Genomic DNA, 16,520 nt, shown 5'->3' with positions numbered 1-16,520 from the left:
TGTTAGGGTTTGATCCCTAGTATCCACTATGTTCTGAGATTGATGTTGCTATGACTTTGCTATGCTTAATGCTTGTCACTAGGGCCCGAGTGCCATGATTTCAGATCTGAACCTATTATGTTTTCATGAATATATGTGTGTTCTTGATCCTATCTTGCAAGTCTATAGTCACCTACTATGTGTTATGATCCGGCAACCCCGAAGTGACAATAATCGGGACCACTCCCGGTGATGACAATAGTTTGAGGAGTTCATGTATTCACTATGTGCTAATGCTTTGTTCCGGTTCTCTATTAAAAGGAGGCCTTAATATCCCTTAGTTTCCAATAGGACCCCGCTGCCATGGGAGGGTAGAACAAAAGATGCCATGCAAGTTCTTTTCCATAAGCACGTATGACTATATATGGAATACTTGCCTTCATTACATTGATGAACTGGAGCTAGTTCTGTGTCACCCTATGTTATGACTGCTACATGATGAACCACATCTGACATAATTATCCATCGCTAATCCGGTGCCTACGAGTTTCCCATATACAGGTTTACACTTATTTACTTTTCCGTTGCTACTATTACAATCACTACAAAATACCAAAAACATTACTTTTGCTGTCTTTACTTTTGTTACCATTACCACCACTATCATATTACTTTGCTACTAAACACTTTGCTACGGATACTAAGTTTCTAGGTATGGTTGAATTGACAACTCAGCTGCAGATACTTGAGAATATTCTTTGGCTCCCCTTGTGTCGAATCAATAAATTTGGGTTGAATACTCTACCCTCGAAAACTGTTGCGATCCCCTATACTTGTGGGTTATCAAGAGTTAGCCACCATGTCATGCTTAGTCGCTGCTGCAACCTCACCACTTATCCTTTCCATACCCATTAAGCTTTGCTAGTCTTAATACCCTTGGTCATGGGATTGCTGAGTCTTCGTGGCTCACAGATTACTACAACAACAGTTGCAGGTACAGGTTATGCGATGATCATGACGCGAGAGCGATGCTTGCTTGTTTTGGAGTTCTTCTTCTTCTTCTTCTTCGATCAGGGGATAGGTTCCAGGTCCGCAGCCTGGGCTATCGGGGTGGATGTCATTTGAGTTTTTGTTTGTGTTTCATCCGTAGTCGGGTGATGCTCTTATGTATTGTGATGTTGTATTCCTGTGGCATTCTATGCCTCTTGTATGTATCCCCATCTATTATGTAATGTTGATGTAATGATATCCACCTTGCAAAAGCGTGTCAATATGCGGTTCTATCCTTGATGGGACTTTCGAGTCTCTTTAGGATAGTATCGCATATTGGGTGTGACAAGTTGGTATCGGAGCCTCGACCAAGCATAGGAGCCCCCTTGATTGTTGGCCGTTGTTGAGTCTAGAAGAAAACTATTTTGAGTCTTAGGATTATATATATATCGGAGACTAGGATTCTTTTTACTCCTCAGCCCCCTTCGTCGCTCTGGTGAGGACTCTCGACATAGATGTTTTGTCTTTCCTCTCCTCAATTTTTCACAATTGTTTTTAGGATCACGCGGGTATCTTGGGATCATTCCGATAGTCTTGTGACGAGAACATTGTTCTTGGTGGCTCCTGACATTTAGGGGTTGTGGCAGTGTCCCGGGGAGTTGAGCTCCGAGGTGTTGTCGTCACAATTTTATCGTTGCAGTTCTGGAATACCTGAGTTTTGCCGACATCGAAAATCTCTTTTATGCAGTTGTTGGTGAGATAACCTCGACGCCACCCAGTACTGGGGAGTTCGGGAGTATTGCCATAGCTCGTATAACGGATGCTTTTTGAAGGTTGAGGTACACGATTTCCGGAGTTTTCTTGGTTATGTGTTGACGGATGGATACAGCTGGATGTAGGGAATAGTTTGGGTGAGATATATTGCTTCCCTTGTATCCCCAACACCAGATTGCATAACCAGAAAGTTTTGGGAGTTTAATAGGTGGGAATTCAAGTAGCTCCTAGAATATCTTTCCGACAGATGCATGATATGGGATTGGGTAAATCTCTATCATATGTATTTGTTCCGGCTTATTTCTGCAAGCCAATCCTTTGTTTTGTTTTGAGTTGTGGTATTTGAGTTGCTTCAATGTCAAGTGTTGATTCCATACCTTTCAATCGGTGTTCTCATATTTCTATGGGAGTACTAATCCTCTTGATCATTGAGATTGTCATGTCAACTCTTTTCCAACCGGTGTGTTTCTCTTCAAGTGGATCCGATCATTTCAACATTTGTGAGATCAATTCTAAGTTTTCTCAACGGTATCTGTTTCATCCGTCCCCAAGTTGCCTTTGTTTTCCCGCCCTCCCACCCTTTTTCTTCAAGGACTCATATTTCCTAATCATGTATCCTTTTATTTGTGGGAAGTCTCTTCATTCTTTTCCGTCAAGGTTCTTATCCTGTGATTTCCCATGAAGATGCTCAACAGTTTCTTCATCCTTCATTGTTGTTTCTTCTCCCGTGGATCCAATTCAAGCTTTCGATATTCATCATATTCCTTTCCTCGTTTCTAATGCTTTCTCATGCCGATGCACCTCTTAATCATTCACTTCTTCCTATTCATTTGTTCCGGTGTGCTGAAGATACCTCGAAAGATTCGTGTTATCATTCCTAATCTGTTCAAGATATCTCGAGGTTGTTATCTCATTCAAGCCATTTAATTCAACCAGTGCAATCTCTCTTTAAAATCATTTCCAACGGTGTTTTCTTTTGAGTGGGCCCTAACCCACATGTCTTTTCCCAGGATCTTACCTGACTCTTCTAATTTATCCGGAGCAATTTCCAAAGTCTTTCGAACTTTGACGTAAGAATGAATTTTCATCAGTCATATCCCTTCTCCAAGATCGTTTTCAAAATATTTTCATCATTGCTTCATCATTTCTATTCTTCTTTGTTCCGAAGTGCCTCAACAATTTTGATGGTGTTTCTCGTCGTCATTCTCGAATCTTGAAGAACGAAGAAGAGTTCCTCGTAAATCCTTACCCGTTCTTCCAAAGATTCGTAGTTCAAGCTTGATGCCATCCTCTCATAATTGTTTTCGATTGTGATAATTCTTTTCACCCATCTGGAGCTATTTAGAAGTCTTTTCAGTTTGATTCTCCGGAGCCCATCATCTCAGAATTATTCATTCCAGCTTTCAGCTCTTGTTATCCATATTCTTCCGGTGCATCGTTCAAGTATTCTCTAGTCTGCCCATGATCTCTTCGTTCTCATGTAGCTAAATTCTGTCAAGTATATTTATTCATTTTCTAATTCTTCCCGGTGAATTGTGCCTTTGCTACTTTCGTTTCCAATTCTTATGGAGGTTCGTTCAAGAGTTCTCTTTCTTGGTTATCTTATCAATTTAATCGTTGTTTCAATCCTACCGGTGGTTCGTTGAAGACCTTCCCAAGTTTACGCTATATCCCTCTTAATCCTTTCTACGAGAATAAGTAGTATGCCAAATCCATTGCTTGACATCAATTTAAATTGGTGAAGGATACTTCTACCTCTTGAGCACTGCGTTGGATTTCCCTGAAGAGGAGAGGATGATGCAGCAAAGTAGCGTAAGTATTTCCCTCAGTTTTTGAGAACCAAGGTATAAATCCAGTAGGACACCACGCACAAGTCCCTCGTACCTACACAAAACGATAGCAACTCGCAACCAACGCTTAGGGGTTGTCAATCCCTTGATGGTCACTTACGAGAGTGAGATCTGATAGAGATAATATTTTTGGTATTTTTGATAGATAGATGCAAAGTAAAAAGTAAAGGCAAAGTAAAAACAAAGCAAGTAAATAAAGTGATATAGATTGATATGATGAGAATAGACCCGGGGGCCATAGGTTTCACTAGTGGCTTCTCTCAAGAGCATATGTATTCTACGGTGGGTGAACAAATTACTGTTGAGCAATTGACAGAATTGAGCATAGTTATGAGTATATCTAGGCAATGGTCATGTATATAGGCATCACGCCCAAAACAAGTAGAACGAAACGATTCTGCATCCACTACTATTACTCCACTCATCGACCGCTATCCAGCATGCATCTAGAGTATTAAGTTAAAAACAAAGTAATGCCGTAAGCAAGATGACATGATGTAGAGGGATAAATTCATGCAATATGATAAAAACCCCATCTTGTTATCCTCGATGGCAACAATACAATACGTGCCTTGCTGCCCCTTATGTCACTGGGTAAGGACACCGCAAGATTGAACCCAAAGCTAAGCACTTCTCCCATTGCAAGAACTACCAATCTAGTTGGCAAAACCAAAAAGGATAATTCGAAGAGACTTGCAAAGATAACTCAATCATACATAAAAGAATTCAGAGAAGAATCAAATATTTTCCATAGATAATACTGGATCATAAACCCACAATTCATCGATCTCAACAAACACAACGCAAAAAGAAGATTACATCGAATAGATCTCCACGAGACAGGGGGAGAACATTGTATTGAGATCCAAAAAGAGAGAAGAAGCCATCTAGCTACTAGCTATGGACCCGAAGGTCTGAAGTAAACTACTCACACTTCATCGGAGGGGCTATGGTGATGATGTAGAAGCCCTCCGTGGTGGATGCCCCCTCCGGCGGAGCTCCAAAACAGGCCCCAAGATGGGATCCCATGGATACAGAAGGTTGCGGCGGTGGAATTAGGTTTTTGGCTCCTCTTCTGATCGTTCGGGGATACATAGGTATATATAGGAGGAAGGAGTACGTCGGTGGAGCTCCGAGGGGCCCATGAGGTAGGGGGCGCGCCTAGGGGGTGCGCCCTCTACCCTCGTGACCTCGTCGGGCACTACTTGGAGTAGGGTCCAAGTCTCCTGGATCACGTTCGGTTGGAAAATCATGATCCCGAAGGTTTCATTCTGTTTGGACTCCGTTTGATATTCTGTTTCTTCGAAATACTGAAAAAGGCAAAAAACAACAATTCTGGGCTGGGCCTCCGGTTAATAGATTAGTCCCAAAAGTAATATAAAAGTGGAAAATAAAGCCCATTATAGTCCAAAATAGTAGATAAAGTAGCATGGAGCAATCAAAAATTATAGATACGTTGGAGACGTATCAGGCATCCCCAAGCTTAATTCCTGCTCGTCCTCGAGTAGGTAAATGATAAAAAAGAATTTTTGATGTGGAGTGATACTTTGGCATAATTTCAATGTAAATCTTCTTAATTGTGATATGAATATTCAGATCCGAAAGATTCAAGACAAAAGTTCATATTGACACAAAAATAATAATACTTCAAGCATACTAATCAAAGCAATCATGTCATCTCAAAATAACATGGCAAAAGAAAGTTCATCCCTACAAAATCATATAGTTAGGCTATGCTTCATTTTCATCACACAAAGATGTTCCCAACTTCTATACCCCCGATGACAAGCCAAGCAATTGTTTCATACTTAAATAATCTCAAACTTTTTCAATCTTCACGCAATACATGAGCGTGAGCCATGGATATAGCACTATGGGTGGAATAGAATATGATGATGGGGATTGTGTGGAGAAGACAAAAAAGGAGAAAGTCTCACATTGACGAGGCTAATCAACGGGCTATGGAGATGCCCATCAATTGATGTCAACATGAGGAGTAGGGATTGCCATGCAACGGATGCACTAGAGCTATTAATGCTCAACAAAAGAAAACTAGTGGGTGTGCATCCAACTCACTTGCTCACGAATACCTAGGGCATTTGAGGAAGCCCATTGTAGGAATATACAAGCCAAGTTCTATAATGAAAAATTCCCACTAGTATGAAAAGACAACTTATGAGACTCACTACATGAGGAACAAGGTGCTACTTTGAAGCACAATATATGAGACTCACTACATGAAGAACAAGGTGCTACTTTGAAGCACAAGTGTAGAAAAAGAGATAGTAGCATTGCCCTTTTTTTATTTTTTTATTTTCTTTTTTTGGGCCTTTTTTTTTCTTTTGGCCTTTCTCTTTTTTTATTTGGGCAATGCTCTAATAATGATGATCATCACACTTCTATTGATTACAACATAAGGATTACAACTCGAAACTTAGAACAAGATATGACTCTATATGAATGCCTCCGGCGGTCTACCGGGATGGTGCAATGAATCAAGAGTGACATGTATGGAAAATAATGCATGGTGGCTTTGACACAAATACGATGTCAACTACAAGATCATGCAATGGCAATATGACAAAAGTAATGTATGTCATGATGATGATGATGGAAGTTGCATGGCAATAATATCTCGGAATGGCTATGGAAATGCCATGGTAGGTAGATATGGTGGCTGTTTTGAGGAAGATATAAAGATGTTTATGTGTGATAGAGTATATCATATCACGGGGTTTGGATGCACCGGCGAAGTTTGCGCCAACTCACAAGGCGAGAAAGGGCAATGCACGGTATCGAAGAGGCTAGCAAAGGCGGAAAGGTGAGAGTGCGTATAATCCATGGACTCAATATTAGTCAAAAGAACTCATATACTTATTGCAAAAATTTAGAAGTCATCAAAAATTCAAGTACTACATGCATGCTCCTAGGGGGATAGATTGGTAGGAAAAGACCATCGCTCGTCCCCGACCGCGACTCATAAGGATGTACAAGCCAGGTACACTTCATGTTTCAAATTTGTTACACAACTTTAACCATACGTGCATGCTACGGGATTTGCAAACTTCAACACAAGTATTTCTCAAATTCATAATCACCCAACTAGCACGATTTTGATATTATCACCTCCATATCTCAAAACAATTATCAAGCATCAAACTTATCTTAGTATTCAACGCACTCAAAAGAAAGTTTCACATATCTTGAACACCAAGTATATTAACATTAAGCAAATTACCATGCTATTGAAGACTCTCAAAATAATCTAAGTGAGGCATGAGAGATCAATAGTTTCTTTAAAAAATATCCACCACCATGCTCTAAAAGATCTAAGTGACGTACTAGAGCAAAAATTATCACGCTCAAAAGATATAAGTGAAGCACTATGAGCAAAACTATCAAGCTCAAAAGATATAAGTGAAGCACATAGAGTATTCTAACACATTACAAATCATGTATGGCTCTCTCAAAAGATGTGTACAGCAAGGATGATTGTGGTAGACTAACAAGCAAAGACACAAATAATACAAGACTCTCCAAGCAAAACACATATCATGTTGGTGAATAAAAATATAGCTCCAAGTAAATTACCGATGGAAGTGGACGAAAGAGGGGATGCCTTCCGGGGACTCCCCAAGCTTTTACTTTTTGTTTCCTTGGACTATCTTGGGGGTTCCATGGGAATCCCCAAGCTTAGTCTCTTGCCACTCCTTGTTCCATAATCCATCAAAGAATTCACCCAAAACATGAACACTTCACAACACAAAACTCAACAGAAATCTCGTGAGCTCCGTTAGAGAAAGAAAATAAAAGACTACTTCAAGGTACTGTAATGAACTCATTCTTTATTTATATTGGTGTTTAAACCTACTGTATTACAACTTCTCTATGGTTTATAAACTAATTTACTAGCCATAGATTCATCAAAATAAGCAAACAACACACGAAAAACAGAATCTGTCAAAAACAGAACAGTCTGTAGCAATCTGTAACTAACGCAAACTTTGGGAACTCTAAAACTTCTACCAAAATAGGAAGTCCTGGAAAATTTGTTTGTTGATCAGCAGAAAAAAGTATCAACGCAAAATCACGTTCTTGTGATTTATCATAACTAAATTTGTGCGCGCAAAGTTTCTGTTTTTCAGCAGAATCAAATCAACTATCATCGTAGGTTATCCTATAGGTTCTACTTGGCACAAACACTAATTAAAACATAAAACCACATCCAAACAGAAGGTAGATGGATTATTTATTCCTAAACAGAAGCAAAAACGAAAAACACAAAATAAAATTGGGTTGCCTCCCAACAAGCGCTATCGCCCCTAGCTAGGCATAAAAGCAAGGATAGATCTAGGTATTGCCATCTTTGGTAGGCAATCCATAAGTGGCTCTCATGATAGATTCATATGGTAATTTTATTTTCTTTCTAGGGAAGTGTTCCATACCCTTCTTTAAGGGAAATTGGAATCTAATATTCCCTTCCTTCATATCAATAATTGCACCAATCGTTCTAAGGAAAGGTCTACCAAGAATAATAGGACATGAAGGATTGCAATCTATATCAAGAACGATAAAATCTACGGGCACATAATTCCTATTTTCAACAATAAGAACATCATTAATTCTTCCCATAGGTTTTTTAATAGTGGAATCCGCAAGATGCAAGTTTAGAGTGCAATCATCAAAATCACGGAAATCTAGCAAATCACATAAAGTTTTGGGGATAGTAGAGACACTAGCACCCAAATCACACAAAGCATGAAAGTCAAAATCTTTAATTTTAATTTTAATAGTATGTTCCCATTCATCATAGAGTTTTCTAGGGATAGAAACTTTCAACTCAATTTTTTCTTCATAAGAGTTTTCTAGGGAGAGGAAAACGAGAGGCAAATGGCAAATAATGTAATGCGAGAGATAAGGATTGCGATGGGTACTTGGTATGGTTGACTTGCTTGCGTGAGCCTCCCCAGCAACGGCGCCAGAAATTCTTCTTGCTACCTCTTGAGCACTGCGTTGGATTTCCCCGAAGAGGAGAGGATGATGCAGCAAAGTAGCGTAAGTATTTCCCTCAGTTTTTGAGAACCAAGGTATCAATCCAGTAGGAGACCATGCACAAGTCCCTCGTACCTACACAAAACGATAGCAACTCGCAACCAACGCTTAGGGGTTGTCAATCCCTTCACGGTCACTTACGAGAGTGAGATATGATAGAGATAATATTTTCGGTATTTTTGATAGATAGATGCAAAGTAAAAAGTAAAGGCAAAGTAAAAACAAAGCAAGTAAATAAAGTGATATAGATTGATATGATTAGAATAGACCCGGGGCCATAGGTTTCACTAGTGGCTTCTCTCAAGAGCATAAGTATTCTACGGTGGGTGAACAAATTACTGTTGAGCAATTGACAGAATTGAGCATAGTTATGAGTATATCTAGGCAATGATCATGTATATAGGCATCACGCCCAAAACAAGTAGATCGAAACAATTCTGCATCTACTACTATTACTCCACTCATCGACCGCTATCCAGCATGCATCTAGAGTATTAAGTTAAAAACAGAGTAACGCCGTAAGCAAGATGACATGATGTAGAGGGATAAATTCATGCAATATGATAAAAAAAACCCATCTTGTTATCCTCGATGGCAACAATACAATACGTGCCTTGCTGCCCCTTCTATCACTGGGTAAGTACACCACAAGATTGAACCCAAAGCTAAGAACTTCTCCCATTGCAAGAACTACCAATCTAGTTGGCCAAACCAAAAATGATAATTCGAAGAGACTTGCAAACATAACTCAATCATACATAAAAGAATTCAGAGAAGAATCAAATATTTTCCATAGATAATACTGGGTCATAACCCCACAATTCATCGTTCTCAACAAACACACCGCAAAAACAAGATTACATCAAATAGATCTCCACGAGAGAGGGGGAGAAATTGAGATCCAAAAAGAGAGAAGAAGCCATCTAGCTACTAGCTATGGACCCAAAGGTCTGAAGTAAACTACTCACACTTCATCGGAGGGGCTATGCTGATGATGTAGAAGCCCTCCATGGTGGATGCCCCCTCCGGCGGAGCTCCGGAACAGGCCCCAAGATGGGATCTCTTGGATACAGAAGGTTGCGGCGGTGGAATTAGGTTTTTGGCTCCTCTTCTGATCGTTCGGGGATACGTAGGTATATATAGGAGGAAGGAGTACGTCGGTGCAGCTCCGAGGGGCCCACGAGGTAGGAGGGCGCGCCCAAGGGGGGGCGCCCTCCACCCTCGTGACCTCCTCGGGCACTACTTGGAGTAGGGTCCAAGTCTCCTGGATCACGTTCGGTTGGAAAATCACGATCCCGAAGGTTTCATTCCGTTTGGACTCCGTTTGATATTCTGTTTCTTCGAAATACTCAAAAAGGCAAAAAACAGCAATTATGGGCTGGGCCTCCAGTTAATAGGTTAGTCCCAAAAGTAATATATAAGTGGAAAATAAAACCCATTATAGTCCAAAACAGTAGATAAAGTAGCATGGAGCAATCAAAAATTATAGATACGTTGGAGACGTATCAGATACGCATAACGTAAATCTTATTATTGTTTCATCCAAGTGATCTAGTTTCTTCTTTCCAGAGTTGTTCGTCATGTCACATTTCTCGGTTCGAGATGCTTCATCTTTTCTTTTCTGGAGTTCCAAGTTTTCCGCATTATCTCGTCGCGAAGCTCCATCTAAATCATTGCAAGGCTTCACCTTGTTCTTTCAACTTCTCTTTCTTTTTATCATCCTATTATTACCGGAGTTCTTCATGTAGGCTCTACATGGTGGTTCGTCAAGGATTCTTTTCTTTCCTCAATTGTTCTTCAAGTTTTCTCTCGAAGTTATGATCCGCCAAGCTATACTCAAAACTAAACATGGTGCTCAACACATGTTTTGTTTTGAGGCATTCAAGTATTCTTCTTCTTGCATTTCAAAGTGCAATTCTTTCTACCTTAGCTTTTGAGGTGGTGTTATATCATTCTTGGCAATTTCCATTCAGGTTTCGCGATTCACATGTTGTCAAGAATGAGGTATTTTAAATCCATCAATCTCTTCTTTGGAGTTATCTTGGTATAGATTTCACGTAAAGCCTTCCCTAAGGAATGTTGCTATTTTGTGGTGCTTATTAATGGTCCAAGTTTTCTCCTATTCTCTCGGCGAAAGCAGTTTTCATCTCTTCGTTGATCTCAAGCAAGCAATTGTTTTTCGTTAGTGGCGGAATTTCACCTCAAGTGTTGAGATGTTCCCATAAGCCCACTTCAAGCTTATTCTTCTCGTTGCTAGTTTCCAACAACTCCGTTCTAACCTTCTTGCAAGGAGGCTTTCTTAGTTCATTTGTGGCAGAAGTTGGCATTTTCTTCTCCATTCTTTTATTCCAATGATCTATCTTCTATTCTTTCTTCCGAAGGCATGGTGATGTTGCTCTCTTCACTCATCTCGATTGTGAGGATCATGTTCTTTTCATGCTTATCCATTTAACCGAAGTGTTGTGTCATCTCTTCAACTGCTTTTCATCTTATCAAGTTTTCCTTCTTCTTTCAGTTGGAGTGCTGCCCAAATTATATCAATCTTATTCCTTCTTTGTCTAGTTTTAACCGGAGTGGTTTCAATATCTATCTTATCACTAAACCTTGCCGTATCCCTTGTTCCTCTTTTCTAACGGAGTGTTTTCAACTTTGTTCATCTTTGTTGTTTTCTTTCTTTCATTTTGCTCAACCTCTCAAGGTTCATGGTTTCACTCGTTTGTCGAAGAAGCAACTTAGTTTACCTCTTATCTTCCTGTTCCTTTTCCCTCCGGTGCCATCCTAGATCCGGGGACGAGATCCTCTCGTAGTGGTGGAGTGTTGTAACACCCCGGATACAACTTTCCATATTCGTAACTCCAAATCTTGCCTTTTCCGGAGATGCGATATGTTATTTTCCTCCATGGTTGGGTTTTTGTTTTTTGTTTTGCATTTTGTTCATGTCTTGCATTTCATCTCATGTCATCATTTGCATTGCATCGGCACTCGTTGCTGTCATTGTTTTCATAAAACTTGCATTCTCTCGTAGTTGCCGTTTTTCCTGGTCCCCGTTGACCCCTCTCAGATCAACCGGACCGCTCTATTCTCTCTCTTTTCTGAGCCCATCAAAACCCCTTGTCTCCATGGCGTTTTGCCAAACCCCTCTTGCGCGCGTCCGAAAACTGCCCCGAACCTGAACCGCTCAATCATCACCATTGCATTCAGATCATCCCCAAATATCTACAAAACATCTCTGTTTTCTTAACTCGACGTCCTAACCTATATTTTTCTCAGCCATCCGATTAAAATCGGAGGGACCAAATGCCCCTAAACCAAAACCCACCTGCTATATAAACCGACCTAACCCTAAAATTCTCGAACGGCTGTCCCATCCATCCAATCCCTCCGCCGCCAGTCTCTCGCATCTTCATGGGGATCCTCCCAGATCCATCTCCCTCCAACCACCGCCCGAGCCTCCACCTCTCGAGCTCCTCCCAATCCAAATCTTCCCCGACCCACTCCCTTGATTTCCGATGCCGCCCAACCAGATCGCAGCCTTCCTCCCGTGCCTCCCCGAGCTCTCTTCTACTTCTTCCCTCGATCTCATATGGATGTAGCTGCTCGAGGCCCCGAGCAGGAGCGCTCGTCCTCGTCTCCTCGCGACTCCAAGCCAACCTCGCCTTGTACCACCCCGCCGCCCCTGCTACACGTCCGGCCGTGCTGGGAACCGTTGCTGCCAGAAGCAGCAATGCCTCCGGTGATCCGCTCCTCTCCGGCGAAATTCCTTCCCTCCCTTCTCCGCCGCCCTCACCTCTCCCGTTTCTTTTCTTCAGGAACTCCAAGGCCATTCTCGAGCTCCAATGATGGATGGTTTCGTCGAAGCTCGTCCTCCCCAGCCTTTAGCCAGCCTCCGGCGATGCCACCGCCGACAAGGGCCTCGCCATAGCCGCTGAATGGAGCTCTGCTTCCATGGATCCTCGCCTCCGCACCCCAGATCTGGCCCCTCCGTCAGAACCCGCCGTCTCAGTCCAGTTCCAGCCGGTCCCACGGCTCTGCCGACTCGCCAAGTCCCGCACTGCCATGCCTGACAATGTACAGCAGCAACTCGAGCCGCTGCTCCGCCAAGTTCCTCGCCTGCGTCTTCCTGTCGAGCGCCAGGAAGAACTGCAACAACTAGCTCGCGACTTCCCCAACCCCGCGCCAAGCCCGTCTTCACCTTGCCGGAGATACCCCTCCGTCGCCAACACCTATCATGTGCCCGCGAAGACTCTGCTTCCCATGTCGCCGCCTTGTTCGTTCTCTGCCGCGTCAGGAGATGCGCGATTCGGTCCCTGTTGACCTCGAGCATCGACTGGGTCACCGCCGCCCAGGCCCAGCACGCCCCCTGCCGGCCTCCCTCTCCACCAACCGGCCCATGAGGCCCGGTGAGCAGCCCCGCCCTCTATATGCTCCTGTTGGGCCAGCCAGTTTTGGCCCGTGTAGGGGTTTTTTTAGATCTGCGATTTTAGCAATTATCCTAGGTTTTGCAGTTTTACAGAAAAGACCCTCATCTTCATGCATATAATAACTCATGAACCGTGCATCGGATTAAAAGGATTTAAACTGCTTAGAATTTTGTGTAGATTAATAATATGCTACTTTCATCCATGTTTAAAATGTTTAAAATGATGTTTGTTTAAATTTGCTCAAATGCCATGTTAAAATGATTTATTTCATAACTAAATAACCGTAGCTCCAAATTTAATAAACTTTATATGTTAACGGGGTGGAAAAATGCCTAGTTTAACATGGCGCACTTTATTTTCCTGTTTAACAACATTAAAATTGTGTTTAGGGCAGAACAATACTGAATTGAAAATATGCATTTGGGGTTTTTCCGGAATTGTTGTTTGTAATTTCCGGTCTCATTTAAAATGCCTAGATAGGTAGTTTTGTTATGCATCAACTCTTGCCATGTTAACAACATTTAATCTTGTCTTGCATCATGCTTGGTTGTGCATCATGCCATGTCTATGTGTTGTGTGTTTACCTTGTTGTTTGCTTCTTTCCGGTTGTGCTCCTTCTTGTTAGTTCCTGTTTCGTTGCGATCGTGAGGATTCATTCGTCTATGCTTGGTCGTCTTCGTGGCTTCATCTTCTTCATGACTCGTTCTTCTTCCTAGCAGGATTTCAGGCAAGATGACCGCTACGCTGGATCTCACTACTATCATTGCTATGCTAGTTGCTTCATTCTATCGCTTTGCCGCGCTACCTATCTCTTGTTGATCAAGCCTCCCACATTTCCATGTCAGCCTCTAACCTTTTCAACCTTCCTAGCAAACCGTTGCTTGGCTATGTTACCGCTTTGCTCAGCCCCTCTTGTTGCATTGTTAGTTGCAGGTGAAGTTGAAGATTGCTCCATGATGGACAGGATTATGTTGGGATATCACAATATCTCTTATTTATTTAATGCACCTATATACTTGGTAAAGAGTGGAAGACTCGTCCTTATGCCTGGTGTTTTGTTCCATTCTTGCCGCCCTAGTTTCCGTCATACCGGTGTTATGTTCCTTGATTTTTGCGTTCCTTACGCAGTTGGGTGATTTATGGGACCCCCTTGACAGTTCGCTTTGTATAAAACTCCTCTAGTAAGGCCCAACCTTTGTTTTACCATTTGCCTCACCTAGCCCTTTTTCCCATGGGTTTCCAGAGCCCGAGGGTCATCTTTATTTACCCCCCCGGGCCAGTTCTCCCCCGAGTGCTGGTCCAAACTGAGCGATGTCCGGCGCCCCCTGGGCAACAGGGTCTATGCCAACCCGACGTCTTGCTCATCCGGTGTGCCCTGATAACGAGATATGTGCAGCTCCTATCGGGATTTGTCGGCACATCGGGTGGCTTTGATGGTCTTGTTTTACCATTGTCGAAATGTCTTGTAAACCAGGATTCCGAGACTGATTGGGTCTTCCTGGGAGAAGGAATATCCTTCGTTGACCGTGGGAGCTTGTGATGGGCTAAGTTGGGACACCCCTATAGGGTATAAACATTCGAGAGCCGTGCCCGCGGTTATGTGGAAGATGGGAATTTGTTAATGTCTGGTTGTAGATAACTTGACACTTGACTTAATTAAAATGCATCAACCACGTGTGTAGCCATGATGGTCTCTTTTCGGCGGAGTCCGGGAAGTGAACACGGTTTTGGGTTATGTTTGACGTAAGTAGGAGATTCAGGATCACTTCTTTATCAATAATAGTTGACGACCATTCCATTGCTTCTCTTCTCGCTCTTGTTTGCTTATGTTAGCCACGATGTCATTCTTAGTCGCTGCTGCAACCTCACCACTTATCCTTTCCATACCCATTAAGCTTTGCTAGTCTTAACACCCATGGTTATGGGATTGCTGAGTCCTCGTGGCTCACAGATTACTACAACAACAGTAGCAGGTACAGGTTATGCGATGATCATGATGCGAGAGCGATGCTTGCTTGTTTTGGAGTTCTTCTTCTGCTTCTTCTTTGATCAGGGGATAGGTTCCAGGTCGGCAGCCTGGGCTAGTGGGGTGGATGTCGTTTGAGTTTCTGTTTGTGTTTCATCCGTAGTCGGATGATGCTCTTATGTATTGTGATGTTGTATCCGTGTGGCATTCTATGCCTCTTGTATGTATCCCCATCTATTATGTAATGTTGATGTAATGATATCCACCTTGCAAAAGTGTATCAATATGCGGTTCTATCCTTGGTCGCATATTGGGCGTGACACCTTTCTCATGGCAACTACTTTCAGCCACTTTGTAAACTTGTCGATTGCAACAAACAAGAATTCAAAGCCCCCGACAGCTCATGGGAAAGGGCTGAGGATATCGAGCCCCCATACGAAAAACAGCCATGACAAAGGGATTGTGTGAAGCTATAACAGCCTGGATTTTGCCCTTTTCTTTTTCTAATGATTTTCTTGGATTTATTGATTTGAATTGTTTTTCTGTGGCTATGTGGTTCCAAAACTTGGGAATATCATGTCTTCCTAGGTTTTATAGTGGCTTGTCATCCCCAAAACCATCCCTAGCTCATTTCATTTCCATCCTAGCCCAAATCCCAATATTCTTTTTATTGGGAATATTCCTTTTCTGATAAAGGAATTATCCTATTTGCCCTAGGTTGTGAAGCAACCCATCTTTCTGTCACTCCAAAAATTCCAAAATAATTCTCATAAATTTTTTGGGTCATATCTTGATCAAATATTGCAAAACTTTTCATTGCCATGTTCGAAAATAATCCTCCAATAATTCTTTTCCTATTCTGCCCTAAATGGCACTTTGCAAAGCAAGTTCTATGTATCTTTGCCAATTTGACCCCAAACTTCTTGGACATCTTTTCCTGTCCATATAGTTGCACCATGTCAAAATTCAACTCAATTTGCTTAGTAAATATTCCTGAGCAATTTTTCAAAGTTCCTGTCCGAGGGAAGACTTTGTGAAGGAAGTACTAGCTAGGCATGTCCAAATGAGTTTAAACTTTGCAAGGTCCTTCATATGATCAAATCATCACTCTCCACCAAATTTGAGCTCATGTAATCTTTCTATGTGAGCACAGCTCCAAATCTCAGTTTCTGGTCAAATTTTCAGTTTTTGAAGCAACTATATTTTTTATTGCTTCATTTAAGCTGAAAATTTTCCAGGACATTCCCCTATCCATATCTACTCCCTCCACCAAGTGTTGGCTCAATCCATTACTCCATTTGCCATGTGGAATATTTCCAAGTTCTTTTGCTGAGAGATGCTTTGTGAAGCAAGTGCTATGTTGGTTCATCCAAATGGCCTGAAACATTTTGACCATCTTAATATCTTCAAATCATGGGGTCATGCTCAATTTCAACTCAATCTAATCATGCATGTGAGTACATCATCCAGATATCTAAATCTGGCCAT

This window comes from Triticum dicoccoides, chromosome 3B, assembly GCF_002162155.2.
Source record: "Triticum dicoccoides isolate Atlit2015 ecotype Zavitan chromosome 3B, WEW_v2.0, whole genome shotgun sequence".
In the NCBI taxonomy this organism is placed as follows: Eukaryota; Viridiplantae; Streptophyta; class Magnoliopsida; order Poales; family Poaceae; genus Triticum; species Triticum dicoccoides.
This window is presented reverse-complemented; position numbering follows the sequence as displayed.